The 25,201-nt window shown below is 37.8% G+C and overlaps 1 long non-coding RNA gene and 1 other non-coding gene across 12 annotated transcripts in view; both read right to left on the reverse strand.

Moving 5' to 3' along the window:
- The window catches only part of LOC145524755 (uncharacterized), a 402,061-nt gene that overhangs the window by 371,179 nt on the left and 5,681 nt on the right, over nucleotides 1-25,201 (reverse strand). For 3 of the 11 annotated variants that reach the window (XR_014067809.1, XR_014067810.1, XR_014067807.1), the window contains exon 3: nucleotides 11,425-11,507. The exons of the other annotated variants lie outside the window; for them this stretch is intronic. This is a non-coding gene — a long non-coding RNA (uncharacterized LOC145524755). The remainder of the gene's footprint in view (nucleotides 1-11,424; nucleotides 11,508-25,201) is intronic. 11 annotated transcript variants of the gene reach the window in all.
- On the reverse strand, nucleotides 6,058-6,169 carry LOC145524905 (U6 spliceosomal RNA). The gene has a single exon (XR_014067940.1). It is a non-coding gene; the product is annotated as a U6 spliceosomal RNA (small nuclear RNA).

Genomic DNA, 25,201 nt, shown 5'->3' on the forward strand with positions numbered 1-25,201 from the left:
ATTGACAGATTTTATTTTCTTGGGCTCCAAAATCACTGCAGATGGTGACTGTAGCCATGAAATTAAAAGACATTTGCTCCATGGAAGGAAAGCTATGACAAATCCAGACAACATATTAAAAAGCAGAGACATCACTTTGCTGACAAATGTACAAATAGTTAAAGTTATGATTTTTCCAGTAGGCATGTACAGATGTGAGAGTTGGACCATGAAGAATGCTGAACACCAAAGAATTGCTGCTTTTGAATCATGGTACTGGAGAAGACTCTTTAGAGTCCCTTGGACAGCAAGGAGATCAAACCAGTCAATCTTAAAGGAAATCAACCCTAAATATTCATTGGAAGGACTGATGCTGAAGCTGAAGCTCCAATACTTTGGCCACCTGATGTAAAGAATGAAAAAGACCCTGATGCTGGGAAAGATTAAAGGCAAAAGGAGAAGGGGGTAGCAGAGGAAGAGATGATTAAATAGCACCACCAACTCAGTGGACATGAATTTGAGCAAACTCTGGGAGATTGTGGAAGACAGAGAAGCCTTGCATCCTGCAGTCCATGGGGTTGCTAAAAGTTTGGACACGACTTAGTGACTGAAAAACAATAACAGTTCTTAAAATGCATTGTTAATGCCTCCCTTCCAAAAAAGACTTTGGCGTTGGGCTTCCCCATTGACTCAGCGATATAGAACCCATCTGCAGTGCAGGGGCCACATGAGATATGCGGGTTCGATCCCTGGGTTGGGAAGATGCCCTGGAGGAGGAAATGGCAACCCACTCCAAGATTCTTGCCTGAAGAATCCCATGGGCAGAGGAGCCTGGTGGGCTATAGTCCATGGGGTTGCAAAGAGTCAGGCATGAGTGAAGCAACTTAGAATCAGCAGTAGCAACAGCTTTCCTTGTCTTGTTTAGCTGTGATGGCTGTGGATGCATCCTATCCAAGTGATTAACCCGAATGAGTTTATCTAATTATTTGATCACCACTCTAGTTTAATTACAAATCAGAAAGTACCAAGAAATTAGGCTAAAGTCAAGGGATTCCTGGCTTTATAGACTGTTGACTTCTATCTAATGGACTTTATATTACACTTAAAGAGCAGGAAGAAATATTCTTAATTCCGTAAGAGCTAGTCATTTACCTGTTATTTCCAAGTAAAAGTGGCTACCACAGGAAGAATAAGAAGTTCCCATATCTGCAGAGATATTGTTGAGATACTATCCATTGCGTACAGAAATATACTATAAAATTGCCCTGTGTGGCTCCACCTCCACAGACACACACAGACACAGACACAGACACAGACACAGACACACACACACTGGAGTTTTATTAGTCATTCTTCCCAGCATCCATTCCACGCCAACCATTTTGACTAATTGTCACAGTAGTGTCCAATCTTATTGCCAGTGACTGTTTAGAAACTAGCATATATCCCAATCCTGGTATAAGATATTTTATAAATTCTACTAGGGTTTGTGGAAAAGGAGTCATTATTCCTTAGACAGAGATACAGAAAGAGGCATCCATACGTTACATATGGACATGCGTCATTCATCTCAGTATAGGGAATATGAAACTCACAATAAAAAGGGAGAAAGGAGAGGTGGAAAGAACCTTGGACCTTAAAAGTATTGTTGCACTATGCATTGTGTTAAGATTAGCACTCCTTCTATCCCTGCCCTTGCAGTTCTATAGTTGAGGTGATTAACTTTCTTATCTTCTAAGCTTGTTGAAGTCAGGTTTTCCTGTTACTTAAAACTGAAGGCATTGTAAGAGATACACTAACACAGAGAGACAACAGTTTAGGTAGTAGCTACATTCTGAATTGGTGAGCTTTTGCAAGCTAGCACCATGTCTCAGACTTCATGTACCTGACCCTTTCTTTTACTTTTCTTACTGTCGAAGGGCACAGTGGTACAATAAAAAAGGATAGGAGTTTTGAATGACAAAAATTTGTGTTGGACTTGATGCTGTCATAAACAACTTGTGTGACCTTGTAAAATAACTTTGCTGAATCTCAGCTGTTCCTTTTGGAAACTTTTGTGGAACTTCCATAGAGATTAATAGCATGGTACATGTAAGGTATTTACACAAGCTCTGGCAAAGATAAGGTATTTAAAGTGAGTTGGCTGCTATTAACATAAGGAGGAAAATCATATCAATGTTCTGGCAGCTGACTCATCAACTGGGCTTTAAATAAATAGCATATTTATAAGTTGGGATTGATCTGCTCATCTTTGTGGGCAGGAATAGAATACTTGACTTAGTAGGTGGGGTTAGAAATAGACACTAGGCCAAGCAAGTAGAAGAATCAAATGGTAAAACAGCAATAGTAACAAACACCACCTTCCATATATGAGTATCTGAGCTATATATTAGCACTCACCTCACTATACATATGAGAAAATCAAAACCTCAAGTAGTAACGGAGTTCAGCCAAGATCACATAGCAGTATGTGGCAGAATCATCACTTACTTCAGGCACTCTGGCTGTAAACCCCTTGTTCAAAACTTAATCCAGGTTGCTGTTTGTGTGTAGTTTATTGGAGGCTAAACCTAGCCAACATGCTCACCAATGGCAAGCTTTCCCAACTACTCTCAGTATCATCATGAAAATTGCCCTTCCATAAAGAGAACTTAAGCTAAATGAAACAGTGTATATTCAAAGAACATGTGTGTGTGTGCTATGTTAAAAAAGAGATACCTTAGGCAAATAAAATATACATGGAAGAAAAGGTTTCCCGCCTGATCTTAGATGACTAGAAATACACAGCTGGTAGCCACTTAAGGTTATACTCTTCCAGAACAACATCTGTGCCTGCGTGTGTGTGTGCTGCGTCACTTCGGTCGTGTCCACCTCTTTTGCAACACTATGAACAGTAGCCTGCCCGGCTCCTCTGTCCGTGGGATTCTTCAGGCAAGAATATGGAGTGGGTTGCCATTTCCTCCTCCAGGGTATCTTCCCAAGCCAGTGATCGAACCTACGTCTCATCTATCTCCTGCATTGGCAGATGGGTTCTTTACCACTAGTGCCATCTGGGAAGCCCAGAAAAACCTCTCAGTTCAGTTCAGTTCAGTTCAGTCACTCAGTCGTGTCAGACTCTTTGTGACCCCATGGATCACAACATGCCAGGGCTCCCTGTCCATCACCAACTCCCAGAGTCTACCCAAATCTGTGTCCATCGAGTTGGTGATGCCATCCAGCCATCTCATCCTCTGTCGTCCCCTTCTTCTCCTACCCCCAATCCTTCCTAGCATTAGAGTCTTTTCCAATGAGTCAACCCTTCGCATGAGGTGGCCAAAGTATTGGAGTTTCAGCTTCAACATCAGTCCTTCTAATGAACACCCAGGACTGATCTCCTTTAGGATGGACTGGTTTGATCTCCTTGTAGTCCAAGGGACTCTCAAGAGTCTTCTCCAACACCACAGTTCAAAAGCATCAATTCTTTGGCGCTCAGCTTTCTTCACCATCCAACTCTCACATCCAAACATGACTACTGGAAAAACCATAGCCTTGACTAGACGGACCTTTGTTGGCAAAGTAGTGTCTTTGCTTTTAAATATGCTATCTAGGTTGGTCATAACCTTCCTTCCAAGGAGTAAGTGTCTTTTAATTTTATGGCTGCAATCACCATCAGCAGTGATTTTGGAGCCAAAAAAATAAAGTCTGACACAGTTTCCACTGTTTCCCCATCTATTTGCCATGAAGTGATGGGACCAGATGCCATGATCTTAGTTTTCTGAATGTTGAGCTTTAAGCCAACTTTTTCACTCTCCTCTTTCACTTTCATCAAGAGGCTCTTTAGTTCTTCTTCACTTTCTTCTTCACTTTCTGCCTCTACTGACACCTAAAAATACTGAATTAAAGGTCACTATTTTTCTCCTAAGCTCCATGTGCGTACATGTGCACACATAGGTTACCTTGTGCTCACACAGACATGTAGGCATTCATTTACCAAAACAAAATTGTGCAAGTGGCAATCTTTTCAGGTCTGATATGAAATTCATTGGTCACATTTCCTTATCCATAAAAATAGAGCACATCATATGATTATATATTATGAATCTATATCAGTTAAAGAAATAGCAAGAAGACCTTCAATCAGAGTGTACACTGGAAAGATGCATTTTAGTATCAAGGAGGCATTATTATTAAGCTCTAGAGTTTGGCAGTGTCAGTTCTTTCACTAAAGAACTCTTTCGCTCAGCTGTTGCTGAATTCAGAGTCTTCTAATCACAAAGACATTCTAAGATAGTCACAGAGGGCTTATTTTTCTTAAACTTTTCCTAAGGGGAAAGAAAATGAACTCCCGTTGACCCGTTTAATCACTTGGGTCAAATCAGAACTATTGTCAAAGTGGCTTCGAGTCTTCATTATTTTTAAAATGTATGCCAGAGAAGAAACTTTAAGCTTCCAATAATCAGACCTTGTTATAGATTTTCCCTAACAAATGTTCACCCAGAAAGAATGATTGGAGAGTTTTCTTTGTAAAGTGTGCCATTGAGGATAATGATATAGGATTCACTGGTGGGATTTAACTGCCTTCTTTAATACATCATATGCTTTAACTCTTGGTTGTGATAAAATTGAAAGAAATCCTCCTTTTATCTGATTTCAGAAGGCAGAGTTCATTAATTCCCTGGTCTGCTTGCTCTAGAAATTTCACTTGGGTGTATTTCTTGTACTGGTAAAATCCACTCTTTCATCCATTCATTCATTCAATCATAAGAACCAGTTAGGAATCATACATATAGTTGCTTAGTCCATTAATTAAAAATTAGAAAAAAGGAGAATTTTAGAAAGTTGTAAAGGGAATTTGGCTCAGAGACAGAATGTGAGTTGCAATGATTTCCTATTAAGCACATTCATTCTGTTCTTTGCAAGAATAGAAAGACCACATCAAGATAGCTACTATTACATAATACCTCTATTGACATGTAAAAATGTTCAAATGAATCTTCTCGTTTCCTTTCAAACTGTGTGTGTATGTGTGTGTGTGTGTATATACGAATGTGTACTTGGTTTCCAAGCACTAACAGGAATGTGACTTCTTTCATTACTCAAAACACGAAAGAAGGTACTTCAAATGAAATAAACACTTGAAGAAAGAGTGAAAAAAAAAAAAAAACCTCTCTGTATTAAAGAAGATACTATCTGCTGCAGGGCAGACGACAGTGACGGCAATAAATATTCTCTACCTTGGCATCTCTCCATGTCTTTCTTCTTTCCATCTACTCCTTCTACCTATCTTTATTGCCATTTATTTCTTTGGACTTGGTTTATGTTCTGGATCTGGTTAAGTAAGTAAGTAAGTATTAGTTGCTCAGTCGTGCCCAACTCTTTGCAACCCCATGGACTGCAGCCCACCAGACTCCTGTGTCCATGAGATTTTCCAGGCAAAGATACTGGAGTGGGTTGCCATTTTCTTCTCCAGGGGATCTTCCCGACCCAGGGATCAAATCCTGGTCTCCTGCACTGCAGGCAGATTCTTTACCAATGGAGCTACAAGGTTAAAGAGACAAAAACAAAACAAAACAACACCTCCTCTCTAATCCCTGAAAGGAGTCGCACATAAACCCCTGGCTTCTCTGGCATGTCCTCGAACTCTTCAGGAGCTCTCCCATCATGCTTTTGAGTGGAATGAGTCTGGCAAGAAAGCAAACAATATAAAGCCTTAATCATCTAACTGGCTTATTCAATTCACAACCAAGTCCTGTGCTAGAAACTGAAGGCCCAGGAATTAGAGGTACTCCCAGTTCACATGAAACTCACTGCTGAAGAAGGATACAGGTATGAAAATGACAACAAACGTTTTAAGAGTGGTCATTATGTGCTAAACTCTGAGTACTTTGAAGTGAAGTGAAGTGTTAGTCGCTCAGTCATGTCTGACTCTTTGCGACCCCATGGACTGGGGCTCCTCTGTCCATGGAATTCTCCAGGCAAGGATACTGGAATGGGTTGCCATTTCCTTCTCCAGGGGATCTTCCCGACTCAGGGATGGAACCCAGGTCTCCTGCATTGCAGGTAGACTCTTTACTGTCTGAGCCACTAAGAAATCTCATTAAAAATATGGAATGCTTCATGAGTTTGCGTGTCATTCTTACACGGGTGCCATGCTAAACTTCTCTGTGTCCTTTCAGTTTTAGAATATGTGTTGCTGAAGTGATATAAGCACTTTACGTACATTAAAATCATTTACTCTTAATGTCAGTCCAAAGAGTTAGTGACACTACCATCCTCATGATACAGGAGAAAATTAAGAGAGAAAAGAGGTGTGTGGAGTTCAAATCACTGAAATAACTCCAAAGGCCACAGAATTAGTAAGGGAGGCAGTTGTAATTTAAACCAAGGGACTCTGGCCCCAAATCTGCTCCTAGCCACCAGGCTAGTGTCATATCATCTCTTTGTATGTTGGCAGAAAACCTGGATGTTTCTGCCAACTGTCTCTATTGCCAAAACACACACACACACACACACAAAATGTTAAGTTTCTCTCTCAGCTCACAATACTGGAACTTTGTTCTGCTTCTTTTTCAAAATCACTTTGGTGAAGTGTGAAAAGTGAAAGTTTCTCGGTCCTGTCCATGGAATTCTCCAGGCAAGAACTTTGGAATGGGTTGCCATTCCTTTCTCCAGGGGAAATTTCCGATCCAGGGATGGAACCCAGGTCTCCCGCACTGCAGGTAGACTCGTTACTGACTGAGTCACCAGGGAAAAGCCCATCTCATGAGGGGTTTAATTATGCAGGTCAATTTATAATAAGCTTCCTCTTTCAGGTAGATGTATATAATTCAGCTTAACACATTGCTGTTGAATAAGCATTATGTGTAAAAACATCTAGAGTTAATTTTTGTTTGTTTTGCTTGTTTTGGGAAGAGTGAAAATGCTAATAAAGTGAAACCTAAACATATAATCCAAGGTGGGACCTGGTATATACAAAAGGGACTTCAATACTGAAACAAATAATGTGTTTTATAAGCAAAATTTACTATCCAGTAGCATTTTTACTTTGTTTTTCCCTCAGTTTTAGAGCATTACTACTAATAAGATAGACTGAGGTTCCAGTTTTATAAAATGGGAAATGGAGAAATGATGCAAATTTTCTCATTACTAATACCTGAGGCCTGTCATGGTTATAATTCCATTGGGCATGGAGTTAGGTGCTTTGGGTGCAAATTTTGAGCTAAGTCACTTAATATACTTAAACCTCTATCTTATTGTCTGCAAAATGAAAAGAAGATAAAAATACCTACCAACTTACCTATAAAATTACTATAAATAGCAGCATGTGTTCATGTAAATAAAAGCAACAATAAAAACAACTTTCATAAACTAGGGTATGATCCACAGGGATGGTGTTCAGTTTAGTTCAGTTCAGTCACTCAGTCATGTCTGACTCTTTGCCACCCCATGCACTGCAGCACGCCAGGCCTCCCTGTCCATCACCAACTCCCAGAGTTTACTCACACTCATAGGGATCATGTTACTATATGGTAAACTCCTTAAGAATATTGACTAAGATTCATGTGATGACCCAGCACAACACTTAATGCTTTTAAGACATTTAGTAAATATGAGATTAACTAACCATCTGAGTTTCTTTAATAGATATGTGAATAACTGAACATGTAAACAATAAATAATGTTCATAAACTTATTTTTATGAACTGTTCCTTACTCATCTTCCAAAGAAAGCTGAAGAGCTATTTAAATAATAAAGTCAGTGCTTACTTTCTTACTCTGAAAATCAAAAGTGCTGTTTTTTTCAATTTTCTATATATTTTACCGTTGACTTAAAAAATAATGTTACAATGAAGCTCATCTCCCCAGTCCCATAAAATATCTTAACTGTTAGCGCTATTTTAAACTGATTTTCTAATTCTGCATAATATATATACTCTTCAAAAATGGTTGTTTAATAGTAGCAAAGAAAAGGAAAGCAATTCTGAAAAAGAAAAAAAAAATGCTAAAGGAGTGATAAGAAACTGCAAGATTTATATTCAGTGTTAACAGACATATACATACATATACATTGTTCTTTCATTTAATTTGTTCTTTCATTTGAAGCTTTCTCAAGATTTTCATCTTCTTTACAAAGGAAAGCCAAATGATCTGACAAAATGATATGACCAGATGTGTCTGCCCTGCAGAAATATTTAAAATGAAAGTCTTGGTTTGAGTGCCATATTCTGGACTAGGAGCCATAAGAATGGATATATGACTCATTTCTTGCAAGGATTCATCAAGGGATCTTGACCAGTTACTTCTCTTTGGACCATATGTAAAATAGGCCCCTCTATAAAACCTTAGGCATGGCTGGGTAAAGGTTAAGGTGCTGAGGTCCCTTGGAGCTCTAGCTCGCTAGAGTTATCTCCAGGATATATAAATATCTCTCTAGTGTATGGGCTTCTCTGGTGGCTCAGACAGTAAAGAAACTGCCTGCAATGCAGGAGACCTGAGTTCGATCCCTGGGTTGGGAAGAGCCACTGGAGGAGGAAACGGCAACCCACTCCATTATTCTTGCCTGGAGAGTTCCATGGACAGAGGAACCTGGTGGGCTACAGTCCATGGGGTCACAAAGAGTCTGACACAACTGAGCGACTAACACTATATACTATACTTTATAGAGTACATCTATCTATATTTACTTCTATATTTATGTATATAGAACCTATATCTATATAATTTATCCATATTCACAGAATATATATCCATATTTATCAAATCTATCAATCTACCCATCCCTCTCTCCCTCTCTCCCTCCCAATTTGGTACATTTCCCTAAAGAGAAGACAGAAGTTCTGACTATCATAGAAGAAAGAATGTCATGGGGTTTGAAGACTCTCATGTCTACTGATTAATAACTTTAAAAACTGCTAAAAGATCAAATTGGAATTCAAATTTGGGCTGCCTGTCTCCAAAGTCTGTTCCCTTCATCACTGTACACCATGCATCTATGATAGATTATGTCTGCTATATAAGACGATAACCCACAAATGATCTCTAGATTGAAAACAGAAGTTTAAAGATAGAACACGATGAGCACTGAAGTGTCCATGACTGGAGAAAAGCCCGTGAGACTGAGAAGACTCTAGAGGAGTTAAGGAAACATGGTTCTTCCTGTACAGTCCCTACTGTATCTTCTTGCTTCCCAACAAGACACTGAAGACAAACTTGACATTGAGAAGGACAGAACAAGATAATCCAAGGAGCCAGACCCCCACTGTACTCACCAGGGGCTGTGTTCCTACCTCTATACGTCTCATACTTTGCAAATAATAGGACAAAAATATCATTACTTCAGCCACACTGAGTTAAGTTTTCTGCTACTTAAAGCAAAAAAAAAAAAAAATGTCTCTTTAGAGGCAACACAGGAAAGCGTTTTAAAAAAGGAGTGTTCAACAGTATTAGATGTTTTAGAAAGAGGAATTATAATTTTGAAATGTCTCATGATATGGATATAAGCTTCTGATCTCTAAATCATTTGCCCAGCCAACTCACGATGAATCTAGGAACCCCCTAATACATATCATTAAATGCCCAGAGTACTAAGGGAAGGGATGTGAGGCAGCAATGGAAGAATCGCGTAAACCTTGCCATTCAGTTCCTTAGAAGTTTATTCAGTTATATAGGATCATGTCTGCAAATGATCTGTACATTTATATGTAGTCAGTTTTGCATACTAAATCCAAAAAAAAATAAAATAAAATAGAGTCTAGCTCTGAGGATTCAGTGTAATGAAGTTGAAGGACTCTGTAATTAACCCTAGAGTAATTACCCTCACACCAAGCAAATCACTCTGGAGCTGGCAAGTGGCTTACCTGCCAAGAACCATGTTATAATAAGGTCGGAGGGAGCAATTTCTAACATTTTGCCCCTGGTGTAGGAACTTTAATGGAGCCAAATGCCAGTCATCCACAGAGCAATGCAGAGAAGATCAAGGTAAGTGAAAAGTCTCCAAAGCTCTATTTTTAAGCACCAATTTCCAACATTAGCCTTACCTGAGTATTATACGTATGCCAACCAGCTGCATCATAAAATCAAAGAAGCTTAGAAATTCAAAAGATCTAAGAGGTCATGAAGACCAGCCTGTTTCCCAGTGTGAGGTTCTTTTCAACACACCCCTGACAGGCAACTGAATAATTTTTACTTAAATGCCTTCTGGGAGTCAATGGTGGGAAATCAAGAATCAGGCTTGCAGCCAAAAAGATTTGGGTTACTGTTAATCTCTGACATTTATTATTTGTAATCCAAAAAAAAAAAAACAACAGGGCATTAGTTTCCCTTTTTAAGATGGTTAAGACATAGTTTTATTCCACAACACTATTTTGGTAGCATAATTTGTTTTGAGAAAGAGAATATTAGTTTTCTGTCTTTTCCCATTTGTTCTCAGACATTTAGATTTTTAATGAATCTGTATTTGCTCCCCTGCAACACCTTCTCACTGATCCTCCTGTTCTCTTCCTGGACTTCATGGACTATGGTTATTTTCTCTGAAGATTTCTTCTTCTAAGGGAAGATAGTATATGAATCCTGGCAGTAAGACTTTTGCCTTAAAATGCGCCTGAGATTTTAGTGCTTGTGAGAAAATTCTTTCTAAGATTGTTTAATTATTTGTACTTGATATAGTAGAAAGGTCAGTGATCTTTAGCAAAGGAATTATAATAAATCTCTGGCCTTTAGCATCAAGTTCTCCAATGAGAGAGTTAGATTAAGGTATTTTATGAATAAATACCTTCATTGATAAAAAAATTATCATATGATTTCTGAATCCTTTATTTATTGTACATCTTTGTATATATAGAAATCTATGAATGTTTCATAAATATGGCTATCTGAATTAAATTCAACATTTCAGACGTGTGCTCACTGGAAGTGAGGAAAGTGGAAGAAAGTGAAAGTGAAGTCACTCGGTCTTGTCCAACTCTTTGCGACCCAGTGGACTGTAGTCTACCAGGCTCCTCCATCCATGGGATTCTCCAGGCAAGAGTACTAGAGTGGGTTGCCATTTCCTTCTCCAGGGGATCTTCCCGACCCAGGGATTGAACCCAGGTCTCCTGCATTGCAGGCAGATGCTTTAACCTCTGAGCCACCAGGGAGGCTCATGGAAGTGAGGACATGATACCTAAAAGCTGTCATCTGAATGCTGTGCATCTGTTAAAAGAGTTAACAGTACTTATTCTTTCCCCAAGTGGTTATATCACATGATTTCTTACAAGAATCTCTAGATTTTTTTTCTCTCTACCTGAGTCCTGAGTTGGAATTTGCACGTAATGACTTTATAATCCCAGATATGATCCTTAGCCTCTAAGGTCCTAATTTTCCACCATGCACACAAAACTAAAACAATACCACATAAGCAGAATTAAGTAGGGTGATGTACACAAAATTCTTTTTATTGCACAAAGAATAGAAGTTTGATAAGTATACTTTCCTTATGCTTCTCAACTTTCTTGTTCATTCCTAACTCTTTATGTAGACGTGTGAGTGACACAATGGTAGATACTTCGTGGCTTAAGAGAGAAAGAGACCAAAAATTAGGAAGGATCAACCATTTTATCGTCTCTAGCAGTAACTGAAACATGGTATCTAGCATCTGCTGACAGCAGTTCTCAGATGAGTATAGGGACCTCAGGAATTCCATTGGACCATTTTATATAACACAATCATTAGTGTGTGAGAGGCACACACATACAGACAAACACACACTACACTCCAGATCCTGACAACATTTGTGTCAGTAAGCATGTGAAACAGTAGCCAGTTTGTTTGCTGTTCACCTGTTTCAAAAAGAAGATGATGGCTTCCTGAGCTTGGGGATTGAATCCCCAAATGTTTACAACAAAGTTGGAAGGATGGAAAGGCTTCTGAACAATTCTATGCCTTCCAGTCTTTGTGACTAATGAGCAAGTTCACCCATTTTAGCCATTCTTTCACTACTGGTTCCACTCTGCTAATAAATGCCATCAAAAATAGTCAGCCTGACAAAATGACTTTCCTGTGGAGAAAGTCCTTTTTTCCTTTTTCTCCTACTTAATTAGCTGCACTTTAGGTACAGTGATTGGGGTGAACTAGGAACATTATTTAAAGCTCTAGGGAGGGCCGTACCAGGGCCTATTACAACAAACCAAACCCAGTCAAGTGAATCAATTTAAACCAAATAGACCATATTCTGCTAAATGTACCTTAATTGGTAGAGAATGTATGACGTCATTTTAAAATGGCATTTTAATGATCCTGGGGAGCAAAAACACTCATTTGAACTTAAAATTTGTTCATCTACTGACTCAACAACTCTTTATTGAGTAGCTACTATTCTGGGCAATTTAGCTCAGTGAAATGCTGTGGATGTTTGAGTTAGAAAACTTATATTAGATTTCCATTTTTACCACTTTCTAGAAAGTGTTCTTTTGCAATCCATTTTCACTGCTTTCAAGAAAGTGTCCTTTTGTAATCCACTTAAAGCTGATCTCTGTAAAGTGTAGATAATAATATTGATTTCACAGGGTTAATTACAATAAGAGATAATATATAGCAATAATAGGTACTCAGTAAATGTTGGAGAGAGTGTTGTTGTTGTTGATCTTAAAAATATTGGAAAAAAAAAAAAAAAAGCTTAGGGATTTCCCAAAGGAAATCTGCCTTGAAGTTTAGAAGTGTACATTAGCATAAATAAACTAAATGCTACCAGAGGTTAATTGCAAAGTGATTGACATATAATGGACCTTGAAGGTGTTATGTATGTTCAAATCTCAGATAAATAATCTTTTTATTTTATTTTTTACTAAAATTCCAAGAAAGTTTTTTAAATAATGAAACCATCTCCTTAATATTCAATTTATCTAAAATATATTAAGCTAGCACAATTAAAACCTGTGCTGGCATAACTTTATTCCCACTACTTCCCTAGCAATCACTGATGTCTAAATTGAGGAGGTTAAAATATATCAGCATCTTACTGTTTATAAGCCTATGAAAATGAAACAATTATGGGAAATACTAGTAAATTATAGTTTTTCAACATGAAAGCATATTGTTCTGTCATTATAATAATAACTTTAAGATGATGGAGAAAAGCAGCTTCTTGAAAACTAAACACACACACACACCCACAAGGCACCTTGTAACAGGCACCACCCAGCAACTATTTTCGCTTTGGTACCTTATCCGATTTTGTTTAGCCATCTTCCTGCATTATCTTGTATGCAGCCAAATTCTAGATTGATTTCCTTGCTTTCTGGGTGTTTTTACTGAAAAGTATTGCTTTAGAAGTATGTATGTGACATGATTGTGAGCCCATACCAGGCCCTCCTCTGGCCCTCCCTGCTCTGGATTGCTCCTGCTAAAACAGAGAGTGCTATTATCATGGTAGAGAAGGAACAGGGCCAGCTTGGGGCCTGGCCCTGCCTCTGGCCAGGGCAGAGACTGCCATTACCATTGCACATGTGCCATACACAGGGGAAGGAGCAAAACCAGATCAGGATGTTGCCTTGCCTCTTGCCAGACTGAGAACCCAGAGCCATCTCAGAAGTACAGTTCAAAGCCCTCAGGCCCCAGCAAACCCCCAAGTGAAGGGAAGACTGCCATCACATCCCAGAGATGCCCAACCCCCTCAGGGCCCCTCTCTAACACCTCGGGTCCCCCTCCCACCCCCTCATAAGGCAGCAAACACCATTAGCCCTAACCTGGCTCCAGCTCTAGCTCCTCTTACTCCATTCCTACCAAGGTGGCAGCTGCCAACACATCCCCAGAAGATGCAGCGTGCACTCACTTCAGACCCAGGGCTCCCATCAAAGCCACTGGGTACATGGAGACTGCAGAGGGATGCTCCCAAAGGAGGACATATCCTCAGGAGAGGTGACTGCTTTGCCTAATTTCATACTGACAGAGAAAGTCAAACAAAATGACAAGAGAGAGGACTATGTTGCAAATGAGACAAAATGAGAAAATATTAGAAAAGATTCTCACTGAAACAGAGGCAAATAATTTATCTGACAAGGAGTTCAAAGCAACAGCAATCAAAATGCTAAAGGAACTTGGGAAAAGAAGAGTGAGAACATTGACAAAGTATTAGGAAGCATATTTTAAAAATGAGAGCTGAAGAATATAATAACCAAAATTAAAAATAGGCTAGGAGGAATTAACAGCAGAGGAGGTGACAGAGAAGAATGCACGAGTCTAGGATATCACTCAGTCAGCACAACAACAACAACAAAACAAAGACTAAAAAAACAAGGATAGTTGAAGGGACTTCTAGACAACATCAAGTGTACAGATATTTGCATCATGGGGGTTTCAGCAGGAGAAGCAAGGAAGGGATGGAGAACATATTTGAAGACATAATAGCTGAAGACCTCACTAATTTGAGAGAGAAGGCAAAAGTCTGTGTTCAGGAAGCACAGATATTCCCAAAGAAGATGAACCCAGAGACCCACACCAAGGCATATCATAATTGAAAGGGCAAAAATAAGAGAAATAATTTTAAAAGTAGAAAGAGCAAAAAAAAAAAACCAAAAACAAACAAACAAAAAAGGAAACAAACAAAAAAAAACTATACACAAGGGAACTCCTATAGAGCTATCAGAGGATTTTTTTCAGTAGACACTTTGCAAGTCAGAAGGGAGTGGTATATTTAAAGTACTGAAACAAAGCAAAACAAAACAAACCCACAACCTGTAAGATAGGATAACCTATCCAACAAGGGTATTGGTCACAACTGAAGGAGAGAGAGAGATTTTTCTTAGACAAGCAGAAACTGAAAGAGATACTAAACTGAACCTACAAGAAATGTTAAAGGGTCTTCTTTAAGTGAAAAATATAAGACTGTAACAAGAAACAAGAAAATATAGGAAGGAAAAAAATTTCAATGGTAAAGACAAATGTATAGTAAAAATAGTGTATCAACCACTTAAGCCAATCCTAAGGTTAAAAAATAAAATAAAATCAACTATAATTATAATGAATAGCTAAGGGTAGACTTGAAGATATGAAACATGACATCAAAAACACAAAATATGGTAGAAGATAGCAAAAAAATGTAGATATTTAGAATGTGTTTGAACTTAAATGAGTACCAGTTTAAAATAAGTAAATACATTTATAGGTTGACATATACGAGCTTCACAGTAACCACAAATCAAAAGTTTACAATAAATACAAAAAAAAAAAAAAAAGAGAGAGGGAGAAAGAGAAAAGGTACCCAAACATAATACTAAAGAAAATCACCAAACCACACGGGAAGAAATTAAAAGAAAAAGAAATTAATAGAACTACAAAAATAACCTGAAAACAAACAACAAAATGGCAATAAGTACATACCAATCAATAATCACTTTATATTTCAAAAGACTAAATGATAAACAAAACTGATAAACTTTTAGCCAGCCTCACCCAGAAGGAAAGAGAAAGAGCTAAAATAAATAAAGAAATTAAAAGAGAAGTTACAACCTATTTCACAGAAATGCAAATGATCTCAAGAAAACACTATCATTAGTTATACACCAGCAAATTGGACAACCTAAAAAACATGGATAAATTCTTAGAAATACACAATCCTTTAAGACTGAGTCAGAGAAAAATACATAACCTTATTTTAAAATTGAATCAGTAATTTAAAATCTTCCAACAAACAAACAAAGAAGTCCAGGACTGAATGGTTTCACAAGAAATTTTACCAAATATTATTCCTATCCTTCTCAAACTATTCCAAAAAATTTAAGAGAAGGGAGGACTTCCAAATTAACTCTATGAGGCCAGAATTAATCTGATACCAACATTAGACAAAGGCAACACAAAAAAAGAAAATCACAGGTCTATAATTTTCATATCCCTATTTATGCAGATACAGAAATCCTCAAGCAAATATTAGTAAATCAAATTCGAAAATACATTAAAATGATCATAGAACAACAGCTGATGAATCTTTTCTCTTTCTCTTGGGAAGTAGGAGGCTTCAAAGTGAAAAGTACCTTTAAGACACATGAATCAAATTTCTAAGACTTAAGTCTTCTTATCCCCCGATCTATTGGGGCAGGACAGTTCCCCTTCTGTACCTGAATTTCCCATTTGTAAAATCAGGATAATATATGATAACCCTGTACAAGGATTAAGAACGAAAGCCTATAGATGTAGTGGCTAGCACAGACTAGGCACTCATTGACTATAGGTTTGCTAACCTATCGTGTCTTTATTTAAGGTTCATGGAGGACTGCCATGAATAACAGTCTTTTTTTTTTTTTTTTAAGAAAACAAACCCTACAGTGGTTTCTATGTAAAATTGTTCTGTAATACATTTCTCTGAAAATGTGTCCTTGTTCTAAGTTGATTCTGCATTGCATATGGGGAATAAAGAAGAGTTGTGGAATTAAAATAGTGTGATTATTACAAGATTATTTTTAATAAAAACAAAAACAAATTTGTTGACCAGAATCTATACCCAGCCTCTTGCATTTAGTGATGTCTGTGCTTCTGAGCCTTGGTTTCCTCATTTGTAAAATGGGTAAAATAATACTTGCTTTGCTTATGCCTTAAGATTATTATTTGGTATGATGCATGGGAAGATGTTTTGGAGGTAAAATATGAGTTTAAATATTCAAATAAATGACACTGCTGCTGCTATATTTACATTTGAAAATTATATCACCTATCACTTTGTTTATAACCATTATTATTTCACTAATCTTAACATTTTATTACTTTATATGCAATTCTTTTATTATATGAGAATAGTTGATTCTAATGAGGAAAACCTTTTTTTTTGGAATTTAAGTATAAGTAAATGGAAAATGTTTATGTTTTTCTATTTATCCCCTAAGATTTAAATATCAGAGACAAGTGTGTGAAATATATATAAAGAGAGAAAGAAATTTGAAAAAATAACTATTAATGCCTTAAATTTCATATGACCTGCTATCTTCAAATTTTCTTTGGCACTCAAGATCCTTTTAAAAAGGCAGATTCAGCAAAATTAAGAGAATCAGAATCCTCAACTTTTCAAATGACCTACTTTTCAAATTCATCCTACTAATGAGTAGAAATTGAACTGGTAAAGGAATTTAAAAGATTGTGGCCCTTTAATTTGAAAATATGTTGATATTGAGTGAATTTTCATGCATTTGGATGTTTCCTGAGTGCCATGTGTTGGTCAAGCTCATATTCATCATTTCTTTTAATACTTACCCTGCTATTCAGACCAGTGTTATGGGCCCACTTTGCAAACACTGATGAAGACACTGAGGCTCAGAGGGGGAAAGTCTGTAGCAGGTAATAGGACCAAGAAGTCAATCTAGTCTTGTCTGACAGCCTTTCTTATTACAGCCAGACAGGGTCACAGGTGGAAATAATCCATTTTCACCTTTGATTTTTAGGTAGTTTAGAATTTAAACTGGTAAAGTGCAGGTGGATCCATTTCTAACTTCACTTCTATAACTCTCACCCTTAGCTTCAACAAAATAGTCATCAACAGTGGACAAGCAAATGTAGGATTTATTGCAACGTTTCAGACTCTATTACTTTAACAAGGTTGAAGAAAACTTCTTCTCATTAATTAATGAAATTTATGATGTAGGAAGAACACACTGCATATTACAAATGCATTCTTTATAGCAATGGTCCTTAACGGTAGTTCTCAAAAGCCCCCAGTCACTAGTATCAGCATCCCCCAGGCTCTTTTTAGAAACACAAATTTGTCTGAGATATACTTAATCAGAAATTCTGAAAGTGGGGCCCAGCAGACTGTCCTCTGGGTGATTCTATGACTTGCAAAAGGTTGAGTTCCAAAGAGTCATAGTTTACAGGTAGATATTATATACTAGGACCACATCACAACACTCACCTGAAAAGCCATGTATTCAACAAGTATTTTGAGTCTGTGTCATTGACATCTTCATACATAGCTAGACGTAGAGAGAGCGTAGGACATATCCATAAGAATAAGATAAACGTCCTGACCAAAAGATTCTTGAAATCCAACTGGGGGGATAAGACCACCAAGCAGGAAATTTGGCTCCAAGCCCATATGAATTTAATAAAAATATATAGCTCTAAATATCACATTAAGAACATGACAAAAACATTCAGAGAAAAAGAGGTACAACTCTGTGGGATGCTGTTATCAGACAATTTCTCCTGAAGGAGGAAAATAAGTGGAATTAGAAACAGATAGATGCGGAGATATTTCCTAGGCCTGCAGTAAAGTAGCTGGGCAATGCTGAATAAGTTAAATCTCCTTGCTTTCCAGGTTCCTCATATAATATAAGGATTATAGGTGGAGAATGATGAGGATGGTGATGGTGATGAAAATGATGAATGATAATATATCATTTTGTAGTATTTTGAGATTTAATAAAAAAAATAAAAGATGCACACAATGTTTTGGAAGAGGCCTGACATTGCGCAATGCCTTCAAATTCCTTTAATGCACTCCCTTTGTATCATAATTACTTCCATGTGATTATTCTCTGTTTCCAGCCATGAAATGTTGAACGAACATCTCTTATAGCATCTCAAGCAATCCTTACCACCTCCAAGAAGCAGATACGTCCTTCCAATTTTAGAAATGTTTTGTCCGTGAAAGAGAGAGAGAGAGGAAGAAAGAGAGGAAGAAATATGTTTTATATGCGTAATAATGTGAGCATGTGAAGTCAGTATTCTCTGATATCCCTTCCTGGCTATTGCCAATGGCAGTTCCTTCACCTCAGCATAATGCCTACTGTATGGTGACTTTTCATTATATAGCTGTATAAATAAAAGGCAAAGAAATGGATAACTAAGATTCTTTTGATAGTGCACCTGATTTTTCAGAACAGGAAAAAAAAATACTTAACAAGGAGTGTAGAATAGCATGTTACTGTACTGATCTGCAGAGAGTTTCCTAAAAAGTAATGATGAAACTAATCCTTGTGCTGTCCAGTGAACCACATCTGAAAAGGCAAATCATTATGAGTGGTCCACGCTCCAACAAGCCCTACTTGGAAAAGCAAGGATAAAGGTAAAGGGGATAGAGGTATTCATCATAACATTTGTACAGAACTGTATAGTTTCAAAACAATTTTATGTACACGATTTCATGTAATCCCCAAATCCCCTATGAGGGATAAAGGGATGCGTTGTCTGCTTAAACGAGAATTGTGATGGCTGAAAAGCTTTCATTCTCTGATTGTGAAAGGAGGGCTCTGACCACACTTTCAGTGCTGTGATCTTTCTTTAAGGTCTGCTGTCCCCTGACCTTTACAGGGCCTCTGCCCCACATTCTCCCTTCTGATCTCCGAGTCTACCCTGGGAGCCTTTGTCAACTGCTCGTTAAGTTCTAGCTTCACTTGGCTCCCATCCCCTCTTCCTCTTTCGATAACCCTACAAAACAGCAATGGGTACAAAAGACTACTCATTTTATTCTTTGCTCTTCTGCTAGGGTGAAGGGATTAAAGAGGAAAAGAAAAGGAAAGGGAAGAGGTAACTCTTAAGTAATGAGAAATGAGGAAAGAGGAAGTAGAGACTTAAGATCCTTCAGAAATTGTCTCCCGATTTCTCCATTTTGCTGAATGCTGTGTCTATGTTTTTTCTCCCCGTTGGATAAATTGATCTAAATGTTCATAAAAATTTTAAGTGAGAATGTAATTTTTCTTTCATCAAGAGATTTTTATCTTGATACTATTTTGTTAATATAAAGAATAACTGTGGTAATATAATAATTCAGATTTATATTTAAAGTCCTTTAGCTCTCATTTGAGCTTTGTAACAACATGAAAACAAACCAAGGTTTAGAGTAAAGGAATGACTTCTTCAAGGTCATTTAACTTAAAAAAAAAAAAAAAAAGGAGCACAGCTGGATTCTAAAAGCCCCATATTCTTTTCATTATCATATCTCGAACTTGGCATGCAGGAATGCTGTCATTATAATAACTTTAGACAAAATTAATCTATCTTCAAATAGACATGATTTATCTAAATCATATATAAAATTGCCACCAGGCAACTCCTGCCATTCTAAATTCAGTTGAACAGGTGAGATAAACGTGTAGTTTTTTTTTTTTTTTTTTACCATGGAACAACCAATTTCCTACCATGAATGAAACTGACATCAATTTCAAAGAAACAGAAGCAAGGAAGAAACAAATCAGGTTAGCCTGACTGTTTACAAAGTGAGAATTGGAACCTCAGCCACACGTCTGCAGACTGCTGTTTGTGTCAGAAGACACCAGTTTGCAGCATTTCTTCAAGTTTACTTTCAATTATGAGTTGATAATGACTGCCGCTTGGAAAGAGTGTTTTATTTTCAACCATATTTTGCCTCAAAGACCTACTCAAACTCTCCCAGTCCTGTTAATAAGAAATATCCCCTACTGCATCCTCAGAGAGGTAAGATGATGCCATGAAATGGGTTTTGGATTGGGCAGAACCAGTTTCAAATTCCAGCACCAGCACTTTTTTAGCTTTGTTTCCTTAGGCATATTGTAGAAAATGAACAGAATAATGCAGGTCCATAGAGTTTCATGAGAAGTTCAATAAAAACTTTTCTTGTGATGCTTGAAATTATATTTAAAAATCAGTAAGTTAGATTCATATTGTGCCTTACACATTTATGATATAAATAATATATGGAGGAGGGCATGGCAACTTACTCCAGTATTCTTTCCTGGAGAATAGCCTGGACAGAGGAGCCTGGTGGGCTATAGTCCATAGGGTTGCAAAGAGTAAGACACAACTGAAGTGACTTAGCATACACATTTACGATGTGACCCTGACTCATGGAACATGCTCAATAAGCATACATAGAATTTCAGACATCCAACTATTTGTCTTAAATGATACAAGTCAAATATACATTTTGGATAGCTTTGATGGTGGACCAAATGACTAAGATGGCAAAGTCCAGCCTGACAACAGTAGAAGCTCTCATAGTTGACTTTCTACCCTGTTGTTGAGAGCTATGGCTGAATTTTACAGCTTTATAATCCTGGTGAGGTATTTGGTATTTGCCATCTGTAAGATGGTGATAAGATATAGGACACGGTCTTTCTACCATACAAGATGTCGATGCGGTTGAATTCACCCATTTCAGGTTTGTAAACTGTAACGTGCTATTCTAACATAGAGAAGCACCACTGTTACTATCATGTCTTATCTTAATGGTTCATGGTGTTTGTGAATCATGGATTAGCTGTTTGGCTATGAATGTGGATCCTATGACAATATTTTTATAAAAGCAAAACAAAATCAAAACCAAAAGAAGAGGATAAATCTGGGGGCTTGAGATTATAATGCAAAGACCACCTCTGGGTATTTATGGTGGTGGTGGTGATTTGATTGCTGTTTCTCCCCTGAAAGTTGTTAACTCCCCAAGTTTGTATTATTTTCTTCATTCTGGATCATGGGTGGCACACTAAGAAAAAGAATCCAACTTCACTATATTTCTGACTTGTTCAAACATAAGCATATTTGGACTGACTTATTTTTATGAGATTTTGGCACTGTTTCTTGGCTCAGGAAGGGAAGAACTACTTGGGGTCTTTTTTTCATGTTTGTCATTTTATTTGCATGTTGGAACTTGCTTCTAAACTTTTTATCTCACTGAATGGGAGGAAAATATCCTGGACAAGTGTCCCCATCATTAATCATATTTCCATTAAAGCACAGTCATATTCAATTCATTTTCAAAACCATGTACCGAGTATCAACTCTGCCTCACACTTTGCTAGGAGATAAAGAGGGGAAATGGCAAGGTTCCCTGTCCCCAAGAAGTTCAGTGGCTAATCTTGGAGACACGTGCTTATTTACAATTCAGTATGATGAATCCTTGGATATAAATGTGCACAGTTAGACAGAAAAGCTCAGAGGATGGCCACTTACACTGAGGAAGCTAAATAAATAAAGACTTTTAGAATGAGTTTGTATTTTTAAGTATCAGAAAATTAAAAAAAAAAAAAAGCAAAACAAATTCTCAAAATGACTAGCTGGTTGTACTGCAGAAAATATTCTGGAAAACAACTTCATCATTATCTTCTCTGTTTTATTATACCTTGATTGACTTAATACTCATGTTCTTGCATTTGTCTCAATGGAAAAAGTACTTATTTACCAGCTGATCTATTAGAAAAAAATCTCAGAATGCAAAACTGAGATTTGGATTTTGTAAAACATTTGATTATAGATTTTAATGCTGTTGTAAAGGGGTGGGCCATGGTATTTCACCTTTCAAGTAAAATAACTAGCTTATTTCACCATATTCAAAACAGTGAATTTCTCTTTAAGAAATCATTCTAAATGTGGCATCTTTCTTGAGGTATCACATGCCACATGTCAAATGAAAATATTGGCATGGTCTGCTGTACTACACTGCTAACGGTTTTTGTGAAGTCAGATATTTTTCTCTTATCTTGGAATGAAAAAAAAAAAGCAAAAAAACAAACATTCCAACTCTCTAATTTATAACTTAAGAAGTTTTGTTGGATCAAGAAAGAATGAACAGAAGCAAAGAGTGTAGAAAGCTTTTTTGAGTGAGTGTACAGCACCTGGAGCTGCCTCTCTCACTACTGTTGTAGAGCACAAGCAGCAAACAGAAACCAGAGAGTGATTTGCTCAAGGTTGTTCAATGTGAGTCAGAAAAGATTAGGTATTTGAATGCAAGGCAGAGTTGACATCTTTCTCCCCTAAAAAGGCATTTTTGTATGTGATTGGTTTCAATTCCAAAAAGTAAACACAATCACATTTCATACATTTCAAGCAGCCAACAAGGTGTCTTTGCTTTTCTTAAGGGTGGAGGAGAGTGCTGGGAGACTTCTGGGGGAGATTTATTTACTACCTAAAAAAATACAGACATGTCACTCAGCAAGAAATTAGGGGAGATGGGTATGGCTTCCTTGGGAAAAATATTGAGGGTAGGAAGATAGGACTGGGGGAGGTAGAGATGAACAGACATGTGAAATGCAGAAATGGGGTAGCAGGAATTGTTTTTGCTTCCTGCATCTTCCTAAACTATTTGACACTTCCCACCTTGTAGAACTTCCACCTCCTCCTTATCCTCCCTAACCAGTTCATTAAATCTCATCGTCACTCTTCACATCTTGTTCACACGGAAGGCAAGCTGATCTCTTAATATGTAGAGTTAAATGGCACTGTATTCAAATCCCCTAGCTGCTAGTGTAGGGGCTTTGGGCAACTTAATTTACCTCTCTGAGCCTGAGGCTTTCTGAACTGAAAAAAGAAAGGGGGAGATAGTAGTGTCTGTTGCAGAGGTGGCTATAGCATTAAATGAAAGAATCCATGTGTTCAATGTACTGCCTGACAATGATGAATACGTAGTAGAGAATGTTATCATTTCCATGGTGTTATATTGTTGTATTCTTTTCATTTGCTTGTGTTCACTTAAAGAATGTTGGCTCCCTAGAAGAGGCTGTAAGTAAAACATGAGGTTACTTTGAAGCCTATCCAATAGGCTTTGTTACTAAATTCCAGTTCCTTCTCAGTAAAGGATTCAGCCATCCTGAACCATCTGTGGTTTGGGGAGTAAATCTACTTTGCCCAGAAATGGCATTTCATTCCTTTATATCCCACTTTTCACTTTCTCCTATTCTCTACCCCAGGATGTTTGTTTCTTCAGTTCAGTTCAGTCGCTCAGTCATGTGTGACTCTTTGCGACCCCTTGGGCTTCAGCACGCCAGTCTTCCCTGTCCGTCCCCAACTCCCAAGGCTTGTCCAAACTCATGTCCATTAAGTTGGTGATGCCATCCAACCATCTCATCTTCTGTCATCCCCTTCTCCTCCTGCCTTCAATCTTTCCCAGCATCAGGGTCTTTTCCAATGAATCGGTTCCTTGCATCAGGTGGCCAAAGTATTGGAGCTTCAGCTTCAGCATCAGTCCTTCCAATGAATATTCAGGGTTGATTTCCTTTAGGATTGACTGCTTTGATCTCCCTGCAGTTCAACAGACTCTCAAAAGTCTTCTCCAACACCACAGTTTTTGCTTCTTACCAGGGGACTTATTCCTAAATTCACGTTTTTCTGCTTTTGTGAACTGTTAACCCTTAATAAGAATCCACCTGCAATGTGGGAGACCTGGGTTTGGTCCCTGGGTTGGGAAGATGTCCTGGAGATGGGCATGGCAACTCACTCCAGTATTCTTGCCTGGAGAATTCCATGGACAGTGGAGCCTGGCAGGCTACAGTCAATGGAGTCTCAAAGAGTTAGAACTGAGTGACTTTCACTTTTACTTCAACCCTTAATAACTGAGAAGTGATTTGTGATTCTTTTCATGGAGTCTGGTTCACCTTCAGCATTTTCCACTAAAGGTGAAAGGTTATAAATCCCCTTTGAAAGAAAAGATCTTGATTTGAAAATAGAAGTCCCTGTTGGACAGAACAATGCCACTCCGTGTAGAAAACCATTCAGCTTTTTCGAATAGATATAAATCAGAACATAAGGAATTAGTTTTTCAAATTTTGATATCATTAAATTGTCCAATTCCTTCTGGCAAGAGATAGATCTCTGCTCTCCTGATTTCTAAGTTAGGAAGTTTTCACCTCTGGTGCAACAGGAGACTGAGGGCAAATTTTAGAGAAAGAGTGAACAATTCAAGTCTAACATTATAGCAATGGGATCTGAAGACCAAATTGAAATTTTTTAGAGGTTGAATATAGGCAATAATCTTTGAGCAAATTACAAGAAATATAAAATTGAAGGCAGGAGGAGAAGGGGACGACAGAGGATGAGATGGTCGGATGGCATCACCAACTCAATGGACATGAGTTTGAGCAAGCTCCTAGAGTTGGTGATGGACAGGGAAGCCTGACGTGCTGCAGTCCATGGGGTCACAAAGAGTTGGACATGACTGAGCAACTGAACTGACTGAATTGAATTGATAGGGTTGAATCAGATAGGTGTGGCAAAGAGAAAGTAGGGTTAAAATGTAAACCATTAAAGCCAACATAGGTATGAAAGAAAATAAAATAAGGTGAAAGCTGGAAGATAAGAAGACTGACAACTGGGAGAATGCTGATATTCTGATAAAATTAGAAAATTAGAGATCTGAAAGGCTAGGTAGTGAATCAATTAGTGAATCAGTTTGCAGAGAGGTAATAATTTCAGGTCATTACCAATGCCAGTTCTGGTTCAGGTAGTGATACAGAGCAGTGATAGTTGTTATCATGAGGAGGGCCATTAAAGCCCACAAACTGTACTGGAGCTATGTAGGGAGAACCCACTTTCCTTTAGT

This window comes from Giraffa tippelskirchi, chromosome 10, assembly GCF_054371585.1.
Source record: "Giraffa tippelskirchi isolate mGirTip1 chromosome 10, T2T-mGirTip1v1.2.pri, whole genome shotgun sequence".
Classification (NCBI taxonomy): Eukaryota; Metazoa; Chordata; class Mammalia; order Artiodactyla; family Giraffidae; genus Giraffa; species Giraffa tippelskirchi.